We start from the raw sequence: 14,883 nt of genomic DNA on the forward strand, positions 1-14,883 counted from the left end.
ATCACGCTCCAATCACTCTCCAATCACGCTCCAATCACGCTCCAATCACTCTCCAATCACGCTCCAATCACGCTCCAATCACGCTCCAATCACTCTCCAATCACGCTCCAATCACGCTCCAATCACGCTCCAATCACTCTCCAATCACGCTCCAATCACTCTCCAATCACTCTCCAATCACGCTCCAATCACGCTCCAATCACTCTCCAATCACGCTCCAATCACGCTCCAATCACTCTCCAATCACTCTCCAATCACGCTCCAATCACTCTCCAATCACGCTCCAATCACGCTCCAAATACGCTCCAATCACTCTCCAATCACTCTCCAATCACGCTCCAATCACGCTCCAATCACGCTCCAATCACTCTCCAATCACGCTCCAATCACGCTCCAATCACGCTCCAATCACTCTCCAATCACTCTCCAATCACGCTCCAATCACTCTCCAATCACTCTCCAATCACTCTCCAATCACGCTCCAATCACGCTCCAATCACGCTCCAATCACTCTCCAATCACTCTCCAATCACGCTCCAATCACGCTCCAATCACTCTCCAATCACTCTCCAATCACGCTCCAATCACGCTCCAATCACTCTCCAATCACGCTCCAATCACGCTCCAATCACGCTCCAATCACGCTCCAATCACTCTCCAATCACGCTCCAATCACGCTCCAATCACTCTCCAATCACTCTCCAATCACGCTCCAATCACACTCCAATCACGCTCCAATCACTCTCCAATCACGCTCCAATCACGCTCCAATCACTCTCCAATCACGCTCCAATCACGCTCCAATCACTCTCCAATCACGCTCCAATCACGCTCCAATCACTCTCCAATCACGCTCCAATCACTCTCCAATCACTCTCCAATCACGCTCCAATCACGCTCCAATCACTCTCCAATCACGCTCCAATCACGCTCCAATCACTCTCCAATCACTCTCCAATCACGCTCCAATCACTCTCCAATCACGCTCCAATCACGCTCCAAATACGCTCCAATCACTCTCCAATCACTCTCCAATCACGCTCCAATCACTCTCCAATCACGCTCCAATCACTCTCCAATCACGCTCCAATCACGCTCCAATCACTCTCCAATCACTCTCCAATCACGCTCCAATCACTCTCCAATCACGCTCCAATCACTCTCCAATCACTCTCCAATCACGCTCCAATCACTCTCCAATCACGCTCCAATCACTCTCCAATCACTCTCCAATCACGCTCCAATCACGCTCCAATCACTCTCCAATCACTCTCCAATCACGCTCCAATCACTCTCCAATCACTCTCCAATCACGCTCCAATCACGCTCCAATCACTCTCCAATCACGCTCCAATCACTCTCCAATCACTCTCCAATCACTCTCCAATCACGCTCCAATCACTCTCCAATCACTCTCCAATCACGCTCCAATCACTCTCCAATCACGCTCCAATCACTCTCCAATCACTCTCCAATCACGCTCCAATCACGCTCCAATCACTCTCCAATCACGCTCCAATCACTCTCCAATCACTCTCCAATCACTCTCCAATCACGCTCCAATCACTCTCCAATCACTCTCCAATCACTCTCCAATCACGCTCCAATCACTCTCCAATCACTCTCCAATCACGCTCCAATCACGCTCCAATCACTCTCCAATCACGCTCCAATCACGCTCCAATCACTCTCCAATCACGCTCCAATCACTCTCCAATCACGCTCCAATCACTCTCCAATCACGCTCCAATCACGCTCCAATCACGCTCCAATCACGCTCCAATCACGCTCCAATCACTCTCCAATCACTCTCCAATCACGCTCCAATCACGCTCCAATCACTCTCCAATCACGCTCCAATCACTCTCCAATCACGCTCCAATCACGCTCCAATCACTCTCCAATCACGCTCCAATCACTCTCCAATCACTCTCCAATCACGCTCCAATCACTCTCCAATCACTCTCCAATCACGCTCCAATCACGCTCCAATCACGCTCCAATCACTCTCCAATCACGCTCCAATCACTCTCCAATCACTCTCCAATCACTCTCCCTTTCACCCTGATCTGCTGAGAAGAAATTTCTTTTTTGGAAATGGGAAGGATCAACTAGTCAGCTTGTCTCTCACAGGCTTTTCTCCAGTCAAGGCTGCTTTCTGTGTTCCCTCCACATTCTTCCTAAACCATAAAGCCCATAACTAGACACCGTGCTCCAGCTGAAGCCAGACTAGGGATGGACCGCTTCTGGATTATTTTACATCTCTCCAAACCTGTTGCCACTGGAAATAATTCTTCCTTTACTTGATCCAAACCCCTCACTAATTGGAAATCTGAATTAAATCTCTTCTTAACCTTCCCTGTTCTACAGAGAATGATCGAGGCATCTGCATTCTCTCCAGCTTCGCTGAAGTAAGAACCATTTGGCAGTTATTTTCCTGCTCGTTCTATTGACTGACAGTCACAGGAACAAAAGCAATGACACCTGCCCAGCTCCCAATATCCTGCAGCAAATTCAAACCTTTCCTGAGGACTCTCTGTTTGACTGGACTCTTTGGTTTGGTCTTCTCTCAGTGAAGATGCGCGTTTCCCTTCATATCCTGAGGCTGGCAAGTCTTCAGAGCTGTGAGACTGTGAGCTTTAACTGGTCTGAACCAGCTCCTAGCTGGAAGGAAATAAATGTCTATCTCCTCTTCCGCAGGTAGATAGGATAATGAAGAAGGCGTTTATTAAGCTTTCCTTTATTGGTCAGAGTATTGAGTACAGGAGTTGGGAGGTCATGTTGCAGCTGAACAGGACATTGGCTTAGGCCACTGTTGGAATATTGCATGCAATTCTGGTCTCCTTCCTATCGGAAAGATGTTGTGAAACTTGAAAGGGTTTAGTAAAGATTTACAAGGATGTTGCCAGGGTTGGAGGATTTGAGCTATAGGGAGAGGTTGAATAGGCTGGAGCTGTTTTCCCTGGAGTGTCGGAGGCTGAGGGGTGACCTTATAGAGGTTTACAAAATCATGAGGGGCATGGATAGGATGAATAGACAAAGTCTTCTCCCTGGGGTCAGGGAGTCCAGAACTCGAGGGCATAAGTTTAGGGGAAAGATATAAAAGAGACATAAGGGGCAACTTTTTCACGCAGAGGGTGGTACATGAATGGAATGAGCTGCCAGAGAATATGGTGGAGGCTGGTACAATTGCAACATTTAAGAGGCATTTGGATGGGTATATGAATAGGAAGGGTTTGGAGGGATAAGGGCCGGGTGCTGGCAGGTGGGACTAGATTGGGTTGGGATATCTAGTTGGCATAGCAGGGGTATAGGCAGAAACTGACTCCTCCAAGAGCTGGATTGAATCCTGGAAACACAGGTTCGGGGTCTGATGAATCTGGTAGATGATCTCGAAAACAGGGGCAGAAGAAAGAACCTGCAATTGTTGGCATACCAGAGGGGCAGAAGGTGAACGGCTGGTGGAGTTCTTTGGTAAGTGGTTCATTGAATTCCTTGGTTTGGAGGTTGATGAGGTTCCATCATTATAAAGACAAGCAGAAGGTCATGGAAGCTTCCAGAGTCCAGGGAGGGACCTGAGGGCATTGGGGTGTGGGGGCTTCCGGGTCATGTTCTTTCAGAACTTTTTGGCGGCAGTCATCTGGAAAAGGAAGTCCTATGACAGTGTCAAGCAGAGATTGAGAGAGCTTGTGTCCAATATTCTTTAAGATATCCAGCAGTACTTTGGTTCAATCATAATGGATCCATACATTTGTTCGTCCTGAAGAACCTTTTGGACACGCTGACTTACGTCGATCGGCCGAATAGGTGTAGAGGACAGAGCTGTTCCGGTTTGTTCTTTAAAAAGGACTTGGTGGAGTCTCCATTCTGGTGATAAATTGTGAAATGATGTCCGGGATGGGTAGAGAATTTATCTTTAATCTCTAAGTTATGTTAAGGGATGGGTGACATATTTATTTTTAGTTTACTTGTCGATGGTACTAACCTTGCTCTTGGTGTTTTCTTTTCTCTACCGGGTGGTGGGTGTATGTGGCGTGACCCTAGCTGGTAGGAGTTGAGGGGGTGGTTGGGATGGTGGGTAGGATGTGTAGGTACCCCCTTTGAATGGGGAGTAATTCCTCCAATCAGTGCCTTGGGTGATTTTTTTGTTTTTCTGTTTTTGCTGCATATAGTTTTTGTAAGTTTTGTAGATTTGTTGGCTGTAGTTATTTTAGTCTGTGTAGTTTTTGGGATTTGTGGATTTTTTTGCATTAAAGCTCAGCCATCTGTAGTTTGGATTCTTCCTCTCTGGAGTCTAAATGGTGCTACAGAACGTTATGGCTAGGGATGTGTTTACGTGGTGCTCCTGGAATATTAAGGGGAGTCACTCGCCGGTCAAGAGGAGGAAGGTACTTTCCAGCCTTAAAAGGGAGAGGGTGGATGTTGCTTTATTACAAGAAACTCACTTGGATGATGCAGAGCATTTGAAACTGCAACCGAATGGCTATGACCAGGTTTATTTTTCATCTTTCAATACGAGGAGTAGAGGGGTAGCCATTCTCGTTAGGAAGAATCTCCCATTTAAGTTAGTAGAGTGTATTAAATACACACAGGAGATTTGTAATCCTTAAAGCTCTGAAACATGGGGAAGAATACAGGATCTTAAATGTTTATTGTTCCCCCGACCCACCCCCTTAAATTTTTGACAGACACACTTTCTAGACTGGTTAACTTTGTATCTCAACATATTATCGTAGGTGGGGATTTCAATTGTCTCATAGACCCTATGGTGGACAGATTGGCCAAAGGCCCTCCGATATCTTCTTTACGATTTAAGCATTTAAGGGATCTGTGTGCTGAATTGGGGTTGGTAGGTGTTTGGAGGCACCTTCACCCCACTGGCAGGGACTTCGCGTTCTTTTCAAACCCATATAAATGCCATGCTAGGATTGATCTTTTTCTGACTCCCGCAGCACATCTGGGCTCGGTGGTATCATGTACAATTGGCAAGATCACTATTTCCCTAGTGATTTAATTCAGAGTAAAACTTCCAGAATGCTGCATTAATCCTTCTAGAATCATGGTTTAAATTTCCAGTGTCCTCCCTGATCGAGGTAATGGCTTGGGGAGCATTCCTTTTCCTAGAAAGGTACGCTAGGTGTTTGTCCCCATGTTCAAATAGCCTTTGACTTGCAAATGTAAGCTCCCCCTTGGCTGTCTGTGTGAGCATGGAGTTCAGCGTTGCCTGATGTATTTAATGGTTACAAGTAAGGATACGGTGGTAGGCTTGAGGCACTGCCAACTGGACCCCTTGATCCTCAAGGATAGCAAGCTTCTGAATTCTTTTCTACCGAGTTCAGGGCTTTTCTAGACATTAATTCAGACTCGGCTAATAACCCATCCATTCTCTGGGAATCAGCTAAAGCCTATGCCAGGGGGATGGTTATTTCCTCTCCAGCCAGTAAGAAGCGGCAGACGGGTGAGCAGCAATGCTTGCTCGAGATGCATCTGAAAGGAGCTGAAAAGGCAAACTTTGACAGGCCCTCGCTGGTTAAACTGCAGAGGATCACAGTGCATCAGGCAACGCTGAACTCCATGTTCACATGGACAGCCAAGGGGGAGCTTATATTTGCAAGTCAAAGGCTGTTTGAACATGGGGACAAGTACCTAGTGTACCTTGCCAGCAAAAGGAGTGCCTCCGAAGTCATTACCTCGATCAGGGAAGACACTGGAAATTTAAACCATGATTCTAAAAGGATTAATGCAGCATTCTGGAAGTTTTACTCTGAATTATACCAAGCTGAAAGCTGTGAGAGTGGGCAGGTTAGGATGAAGTCTTTTTTTAAGAATGTGGACCTTCTGGGAGTGACACCTGAACAAGAGTCTCTCCTCAATGCCCCGTTGTCAGAGCAAGAGGTGCAGGAGACTGTGAGGCAGATCCAGGATGGGAAGGAGCCCGGGTCCTGACAGGCTTCCCAGTGAGTTCTATGAGGAATTTATAAGTATATTGTCAGGGCCGATGCTTAGTATGTTTAATGACTCACATAGTCATGGCCTCCTCCCACCATCTCGGGGAGAGGTGAACATTTCTTTCATCCTTAAAAAAGAGAAGGCCCGGAGGATTGTGCTTCCTATAGGCCCATTTCACTCCTGAATATTGACTTCAAACTCCTATCCAAGACTCTGGCACTAAGGCTAGAAACTGTACTGCCCTCCATCAAGGAGGAGGATCAGACAGGGTTCATAAAACGTTGCAGATTGACGGATAATGTCAGGAGATAACATGATCCAAGTCAACAGCGATTGATACAGGGATTAGTGATCTCCTTAGATGCGGATAAGGCATTTGACAGGGTTGAGTGGCCATATCCTTTTCATACTTTGAAGTGGTTTGGCCTGGGAGAGACCTTCATCAGGTGGGTGGAGGTTTTGTATAGTGATCCTCTTGCTGCGGTCCTCACCAATGGTGTGCAGTCAAGCAATTTCAGTATTTGTAGGGGCAGTCGACAGGGCTGTCCCTTATCACCACTGCTTCTTACATTGGTGATTGAACCGCTGGCGGAGGCAATACACAGGGATCCCAATATAACCGCTCCAGAAAGAGGGACAAAGTCACATAAGATCACACTGTGTGTGGATGACATTCTTACCAGACCCAGCAGTCTCAGTGCCCCGCCTGATACAATACATCAGGCTGTTTGGGGGCTTCTCGGGTTATAAGATCAACTTTGTGAAATCAGAGACCATGCCCCTCGGTGCTCTCCCGAGAGTGCCTGATCCTGACGGCGAATCTCAATTTCCCTTTACATGGTCACAGGAGGCTTTCTACTGAGGTATATTTGTCACTCCCGTCTGTGATTGGCTATTTAAAGCCAATTTTGCCCATTTATTCGACAGAATCAAGCAGGACCTTCATAGATGGGAGGCGTTCTAATCTCTCGGTTAGGTCGGATAGCCCTCATTAAAGTGAACATTCTCCTCCATCTGCTGTATCCTGTGCAAATGCTTCCTTTGCTTTTTACTCAGCATGAATTTAGAAGTCTGAAAGGCTGGTCCAGCTCCTTTATCTGGTATCACAAGTGACCCCAATTAAATTGAATAAACTGCAGTTCCCTTACAGACCGGAAGGAGTGGGCCTCCCAGAATATCAGAAACTATCAGTTAAGCTCATTACTTTCGTACATGAATGATTGGGCCCAGGGGGACCCTCACTCACTTTGGTTGGATATCGAAGTATTGGACATTGAGATTTCTTCTGATATCTGGGAGGATATCTGGGAAAATGCGAGAAGGATCTCAATTTGCAAAGGACCCATGCCTTGCAATTAAAGATTCTCCACAGGGTCCATTTGGCCCCAGAATGCTTTGCTAAATTTAATGTGGGAGCATCTCCAATGTACCCTAAACGTAAAGTGAGCATGGAAACGCTTACTCATTGTCTTTGGTCCTGCCACAGACTATGGACATACTGGAACGCTGTGGTGGGCGAAATAGAGAAGGTCTTGGGGATTGGTGTAGGAAAATCCCCCAGGGCTGATGGACTGGCGTAAGCTGGTCATGGAGCACATCCCCTTGGATTTTCTTACGCTTATGGTGCACCATAAAACTGAGAATTTCTATAAGACGTGGCGGCCCATTTTGGACTACCCGGATACAGATTTGTCCATCACACTAATAAGAGTCTTTATATAGCCGTGACAATTCCTTGTAATGAATCTGGTATCCAGAGGGGAGGGACTACGCACATATGAATATGTTTAAACTTATGCGCTCAATGATCGATGGCTATTGCTTTGTTTCATTGAGCTGTGTTATGGTTATTATCATTATTATTATTGTTAAGATTTTCCTTTTTTAGCTTAGTTATTAGTTATTATTTGTTTATGTAATTAGTGGGTTTGTCTTTTAACTGGTTTGAATTATTTGGTTTTGTATTAGTTGTAATATTCAAAAGAAAAAATTTTCCGTGTTTTTTAATAAAAATATAGTTATAAACCATAAAAAAGAATTTCACCCATTTTTTCTGACTCCATATATAACTTTCCTCCTTTGTCCTTGAGTGGGCAAACACTTTGCCTAGTTCCTGCTTGCTCCTTATCATGGAATAAAAGGCTTTGGGATTTTCCGTAACACTGCTAGCTAAGGAATCTCATGACCCCTTTTAGCCCTCTTCATTCCTTGTTTCAGATTGGTCCTGCATTCCTGATATTCTTCCAGAGCTTTCAGTCACCTAGACCTTATGTTCACATCCTAATGGTTCCCTAATCTTGCCATTTCTATTCCTCATTTTCACAGGAACACATCTCTCCTGAACTCTAATCAACCTCTCTTTAAAAGCCTCCCACATATCGAATGTGGATTTTCCTTCAAACAGCTGCTCCCAATCTACATTCCCAGCCCCTGCCAAACTTTGCTATAGTTGGCTTTCCCCCAGTCTAGCACTCTTCCTTCAGGACCACTCTTGTCTTTGACCATGAGTATTCTAAAACTTACAGAATTGTGATCACTATTCCCAAAGTAATCCCGTACGAAACTTCAACCACCTGTCTGGACTCATTTCCCAACACCAGGTCCAGTATGGCCCCTTCCCAAGTTGAAAATGTGTTGCTGGTTAAAGCGCAGCAGGTCAGGCAGCATCCAAGGAACAGGAAATTCGAGGTTTCGGGCATAAGCCCTTCATCAGGATTCCTGATGAAGGGCTTATGCCCGAAACGTTGAATTTCCTGTTCCTTGGATGCTGCCTGACCTGCTGCGCTTTAACCAGCAACACATTTTCAGCTCTGATCTCCAGCATCTGTAGACCTCACTTTTCCCTTCCCAAGTTGGACTATTTACATACTGCTCTAGAAACCCCTCCTGGATTATCCTTACAAATTCTGCTCCATCCAGACCTCTAACACTAAGTGAGTCCCAGTCAACATTGGGAAAATTAAAATCTCCTATCACCACCAACCCTGTTGCTCCTACAAACTTTCCATAAACTGTTTCCATATTTGTACCTCTATTTCACATTTGCTGTTAGGAGGCCTGTAGTACAGTCCCGAAATTGTTGCCACTGCCTTCCCATTTCTGAGCTCTGCCCATGTTGCCTCACTGCTTGAACCCTCCATAGTGCCCTCCTTCAGCACAGCTGTGATATCCTCTCTGACCAATCATGCAACTCCTCCACCCCTTTTACCTCCCTCTCTATTCCCCCCAAAGCATCAATACCCTGGGATATGTAGTCGCCTATCATGCCCTTCCCTCAACCAAGTCTCAGTAATAGCAGTAACATCATATTCCCAAGTGGTGGCACAGTGGTTAGCACTGCTGCCTCACAGCATGAAAGACCTGGGTTCAATTCCTGCTTCAGGCAACTGACTGTGTGGAGTTTGCACATTCTCCCTGTGCCTGCGTGGGTTTGTTCCAGTTTCCTCCCATAGTCCAAAAACGTACAGGCCAGGTGAATTGGCCATGCTAAATTACCTGTAGTGTTAGGTGAAGGGATAAATGTAGGGGGGTGGGTGGTGGGTTGGTGTGGACATGTTGGGCCAAAAGGCCTGTTTCCACACTGGAAGTAATCTAATCTAATTTGATTTTCCTACTGTATGCCTCACATTAAAACAAATGCACCTCAGACCACCAGTCTTTTTGTGATCATCCTCTGCTTCCTGCCTATTCTTCCCCTTACTCACGCTGACTTCATTATTTAGTTTCTTACAGACTTTAGTTACTACCACGTTCCATCCATTAACCTCCTGATTTGGTTCCCATCCCCTGCCACATTAGTTAAAATCCTCCCCAACATCGTTAGCAGAAGCACCTCCAAGGACATTGGTTCCAGTCTGTCCCAGGTATAGACAAGCTAATTTGTAATAGTCCCACCTCCCCCAGAACCAGTCCCAATGTTCCAAAAATCAGAATCCCTCCCTCGTGCACCATCTCTCAAGCTAGTATTCATCCTGCTAATTCTACCATTCCTACTCTGACTAGCATGTAGCACTGGTAGCAATCCTGAGATTACAACTTCTGAGGTCCTGCTTTTTAACTTGGTTCCTAACTCCCTAAATTCTTCATGGAGGACCTCATCCCATTTTTTACCTACATCATTGGTGCCTCTATGCACCACAACAACTGGCTGTTCACCCTCCCCTTTCAGAATACCCTGCAGTTGATCTGAGACATCCCACCCCGTGCACCTGGGAGGCAACATACCATTTGGGAGTCTCATTTTTGATCACAGTCCCGCCTATCTACTCCCCTTACTATTGAATCGCTATGACTATAGCCCTTCCACTCTTTTTCCAGCCCTTCTGTACAGCAGAGCAGCCACAGTGCCATAAACCTGATTACTGCTGCCTTCCCCTGGTGAGCCATCTCCCCCAACAGTATCCAAAATGGTATACCTGTTTTGGAGGGAGATGACCGCAGGGGACACCCGCACTGCCTTCCTGCTCTTTCTCTGCCTTTTGGTCACTCATTCCCTTTCTCCCTCAGCAATTCTAACCTGCGGTTTGACCAGTTCACGAAACATGCTATCCACGACCTCCTCAGCATTGCAGATCCTCCACGGTGAGTCCATCCACAGCTCCAGAGCCATCATGGGGTCAAACAAGAGCTGCAGCTAGACACACTTCCAGGAAGGAGCCAGGGACATCAGCCACATCCCTGAGCTCCCACAATGAGCAAGAGGAGCATAACACGGGTTAGTGTACATGTATGGAGGGGGTGGTGGTGAGAAGGGAGGGTTGCGGGAGGTGGGAGTGAGGGTTTTGTTTGGGATGTGTGTGGGTGGTGGTGGATGGAGGTTGTGGAAGGGGAGTGTGAGGAGGTGTGCAGGGGGTGAATGGGAGGTGGGGGGATGTGTTAGGGAGTGTGATGAAGGTGCGAGGGTGTGTGTGAGGGGGTATGTGTGTGTATGGGGGGTGTGGGGATGTGAGAGGGTGCGTGTGAGGGGTGTGTGTGAAAAGGTGGTGTGGGAGGGGTGATGGGGAGGGGTTAGGACTGAGGGGCAGTTGGGGAGGGGATGGGGCTGAGGGGGGTGGTGCTGAAGAGGATGGGGATGGTGCTCAGGGGTGGGGCGATAATGAGGGGGTTGGGGTTCAGTGTGAGGGGGTGTAATGTGGGTGAGGGGGCAGTGTGAGGGGGGGATGGAGGGTGATGAGGGTGGTGGGGATGGGGCTGGGGGGGGATGGTGAGGGATGTGGGGATGGAGCTGAAGAGGCTGGGGCTGAGGGGGGTGGGGGTGGTGTGAGATGGGTGGGGGTGGGGGTGGTGTGAGAGGGGTGGGGTGTGGGTGAGGGGAGTGGGTGGACAGTGTGAGGGAGATGGGGTGTGGGTGAGGGTGATGAGGGGACGGTGCAGAGGGGGTGGGGGAGGGGTGTGGGGATGGGACTGAGGGGTGGTGGGGGGGGAGGGGAGGTGGCTGAGGTGGTTGGGGAGGGGGTGGGGGGAAAGGGAGGGAGATGAGCTGGGGAGGTGGGGATGGGGTGAAGGGGTGGGGAGGGGGCAGTGGGGATTGGGGGTGGGAGAAGAGTTGAGGAGGTGAGGGGGTGGGGATGGTCTAGGGGGTGGTGTGGTGGAGGGATTGGGAGGGGGTATTGAGGGGGAGGGGATGGTGAGGGGGTGGGTTTAGAGGTGGGGAGGAGGGTGAGGGGTGGGATGTGAGATGAGGAGGGGGTGTTGAGGGGTGTGGGGGTGGGGGTGTGGATGGGGCTGGGGATGGCGATGAGGGTGGGGGAGGGGGAGGGTGAGAGTATGGGGATGAGGTTGGGGGGTGGGATGGTGAGGGGAGTGCGGGAGGGAATGGTGAGGGGAGTGGGGGAGGGGAGTGCGGGAGGGAATGGTGAGGGGAGTGGGGGAGGGGATGGTGAGGGGTGGGGAGGGCGGTGGGGAGGGGGTGGGGATGGCGGTGGGGATGAGGTTGGGGGAGGGTGAGGTGGTGGGGATGAGGGTGGGGAGGTTGAGGGGATGAGGGCGGGGGAGGGTGATGGGGGTGAGAGTGAGGGTGGGAGTGAGGGTGGGATTGAGGGTGGGGGAGGGTGAAGGGTTGGGGATAAGGGAGAGAAGAAGGTGGGGAGGGTAAAGAGTTGGGGATGAGGAGAGGGGGGTGTGGATGAGGGTGGGGGAGGGCGAGGGGTGTGGATGACGGTGGGGATAAGGATTGGGATGAGGGTTGGGGATGAGGGTGAGGGGGTTGGGATGAGGGTGGGAATGAGTGTGGGGGGGTGGGAATAGGGTGAGGGGGTGTGTATGAGGGAGGGGATGAGGGTGAGGGTGGGGGAAGTGGGGATAAGGGTGAGGGGTGGGGATGAGGATGAAGGAATGGGGCTGAGGGTGGCGATGAGGGTGAGGGGATGGGAATGAGGGTGGGGGTCAGGATGTGGGTGAGGGGGGTGGGGATGAGGGCGGGGGTCGGGATGAGGGTGGGAGTGAGGGAGGGGATGTGGGGATGAGGGTGAAGTGGTGGGGATGAGGATGGGTGGGTGGGGATGAGGGTGAAGGAGTGGGGATTAGGGTGGGGGGGATGAGCGTGAGGGGGTGGATGTGGGGGGTGAGGGTGAGGGTGGGGGTGAGGATGAGGATGAAGGTGGGGGTGAGGGTGAGGGGGTTTGGGAGGTGGGGATGGGGATGAGGGTGAGGGGTGGGGATGAGGGTGAGTGGGGTGGGGATGAGGGTGAGGGGTTGGGAATGAGGGTGACGGTGGGGGGTTGGGGATGAGGGTATCGGGGTGGGGGTGAGGGTGGGGTTGAGGGTGAGGGTGGGGGTAAGGGTGAGGGTGGGGGTGAGGCTGAAGATGGCGATGATGGTGGGGGTCGGGAAGTGGGTGAGGGGCGTGGGGATGAGGGTGGGGATGAGGGTGAGGGGGTGTAGTGGTGAGTATGAGGGTGAGGGGGTGGGGATGAGGTTGAGGGATTGGGGATAAGGGTGCGGATGTGGGAGGGGACAGTGGGGATGAGGGTGAGGGGGTAGGGGTGAGGGTGAGTCTGAGGATCGGAGTGGGGTTGAGTGTGAGGGTAGGGGTGAGGTTGAATGGGCTGGGGATGAGGGTGAGGGTGGGGATGAGGGTGAGGGGTTGGGGATGAGGGTGGGGATGAGGGTGAAGGGGTGGGGGTGAGGGTGTGTGAGGGTGGGAATGGGGGTGAGTGTGAGGGTGGGTGTGGGGGGGGTTGAGGGTAGGGGTGAGGGTGGAGGTGGGGGTGAGGCTGAGGGTGGGGATGCAGGTGGAGTTGAGGGTGAGGGCGCGGGTGGGGTGAGGGTTGGGGTGAGGGTGGGGGTGAAGGTGGGCGTGAGGGTGAGGGTGGGTGTGAGGGTGACGGTGGGGGTGAGGATGAGGGGGTGGGAGTGGGGATGAGGGTGAGCGTGGTGGTTGGGGACTGAGGGTGAGGGGTGGGGATGAGGGTGAATGGGGTGGGGATGAGGGTGAGGATGAGGGTGGGGGTGTGGGTGGGGATGAGGGTGGGGTGGGGGGTGAGGGTGAGGGTGGGGGGTGAGGGTGAGGGTGGGGATGAGGGTGGGGGTGTGGGTGAGGGTGGGGGTGAGGGGTGGAGGTGAGGGGTGGAGGTGAGGGGTGAGGGGTTGGGGTGGGAGTGGGGATGGGGTGAGGGTGAGGGGGCGAGGGTGGGGGTGGAGGTGAGGGGTGGGGGTGAGGGGTGAGTGTGGGGGTGGGGGGAGGGGGTGAGGGTGGGGATGAGGGTGGGTGTGTGGGTGAGGGTGGGGGGTGAGGGTGAGGGTGGGGATGAGGGTGGGGGTGGGGGTGAGGGTGGCGGGTGGGTGTGTGGGTGAGGGTGGGGGGTGAGGGTGGGGATGAGGGTGGGGGGTGAGGGGTGGGGGGGGGGGGGGGGGGGGGGGGGGGGGGGGGGGGGGGGGGGGGGGGGGGGGGGGGGGGGGGGGGGGGGGGGGGGGGGGGGGGGGGGGGGGGGGGGGGGGGGGGGGGGGGGGGGGGGGGGGGGGGGGGGGGGGGGGGGGGGGGGGGGGGGGGGGGGGGGGGGGGGGGGGGGGGGGGGGGGGGGGGGGGGGGGGGGGGGGGGGGGGGGGGGGGGGGGTGGGGGGGGGGTGTGGGGGGGGGTGGGGGGGGGGGGGGGGGGGGGGGGGGGGGGGGGGGGGGGGGGGGGGGGGGGGGGGGGGGGGGGGGGGGGGGGGGGGGGGGGGGGGGGGGGGGGGGGTGGGTGGGGGGGGGGGGGGGGGGTGGGGGGGGGGGGGGGGGGGGGGGGGGGGGGGGGGGGGGGGGGGGGGGGGGGTGGGGGGGGGGGGGGGGGGGGGGGGGGGGGGGGGGGGGGGGGGTGGGGTGGGGATGAGGTGGGGGTGAGGGGTGAGGGTGAGGGTGGGGGGTGAGGGGTGAGTGTGAGGGTGGGGGGATGGGGTGTGGGGAGGGGGTGGGGGTGGGGATGAGGTGGGGGTGAGGGGTGAGGGTGAGGGTGGGGGGGGAGGGGTGAGGGTGAGGGTGGGGGGATGGGGTGGGGGTTGGCGGTTGGTGTTCGACTCCGTTGCTGCAGAGTGACGTCATGTGGAGGGCGGGGTTTCCCTCCCAGCCCCTGCTCCTGGTCCCGCCCCCACCCGCTCTTTTCCCTCCCTCCCCTAGACACACACCCTGACACACACCCTGACAGAGAGGGACAGAGACAGAGACAGAGACAGACACGGAGTGTGTCCGGAGCCTGGGACAGGCATGAGGCGCTGCCGGGTAAGTGCTGCCTGTGGGCGGCTGCAAGCTCCGGGAAAGGGCGCTGCTCAAGGCGGGGCCTGCGGCGGACACTGGGACACAGGCGGCTCCGGGTGTCCGCCCGCGCGACCCCCACCCCCTCCCCCCACCCTCACCCCCTCCCCCTCCCGACCCTCACCCTCACCCCGTCCCCCACCCTCACCCCCTCCCCAACTCCCACCCCGTCCCCCACCCTCACCCCCTCCCCAACTCCCACCCCGTCC

General features: G+C 53.1%; 1 protein-coding gene across 4 annotated transcripts in view; it reads left to right on the forward strand.

Annotated features, from left to right (window-relative positions):
* The first annotated feature begins 14,513 nt into the window (after positions 1-14,513).
* Positions 14,514-14,883, forward strand: part of LOC132816601 (tripartite motif-containing protein 2-like) — a 65,425-nt gene continuing 65,055 nt past the window's right edge. For all 4 annotated transcript variants that reach the window (XM_060826418.1, XM_060826419.1, XM_060826420.1 and 1 more), the window contains exon 1: positions 14,514-14,641. The gene's annotated coding sequence lies outside the window, so the exon portion shown is untranslated. The remainder of the gene's footprint in view (positions 14,642-14,883) is intronic.

The sequence above is a fragment of the Hemiscyllium ocellatum genome, chromosome 6 (assembly GCF_020745735.1).
Source record: "Hemiscyllium ocellatum isolate sHemOce1 chromosome 6, sHemOce1.pat.X.cur, whole genome shotgun sequence".
Taxonomy (NCBI): Eukaryota; Metazoa; Chordata; class Chondrichthyes; order Orectolobiformes; family Hemiscylliidae; genus Hemiscyllium; species Hemiscyllium ocellatum.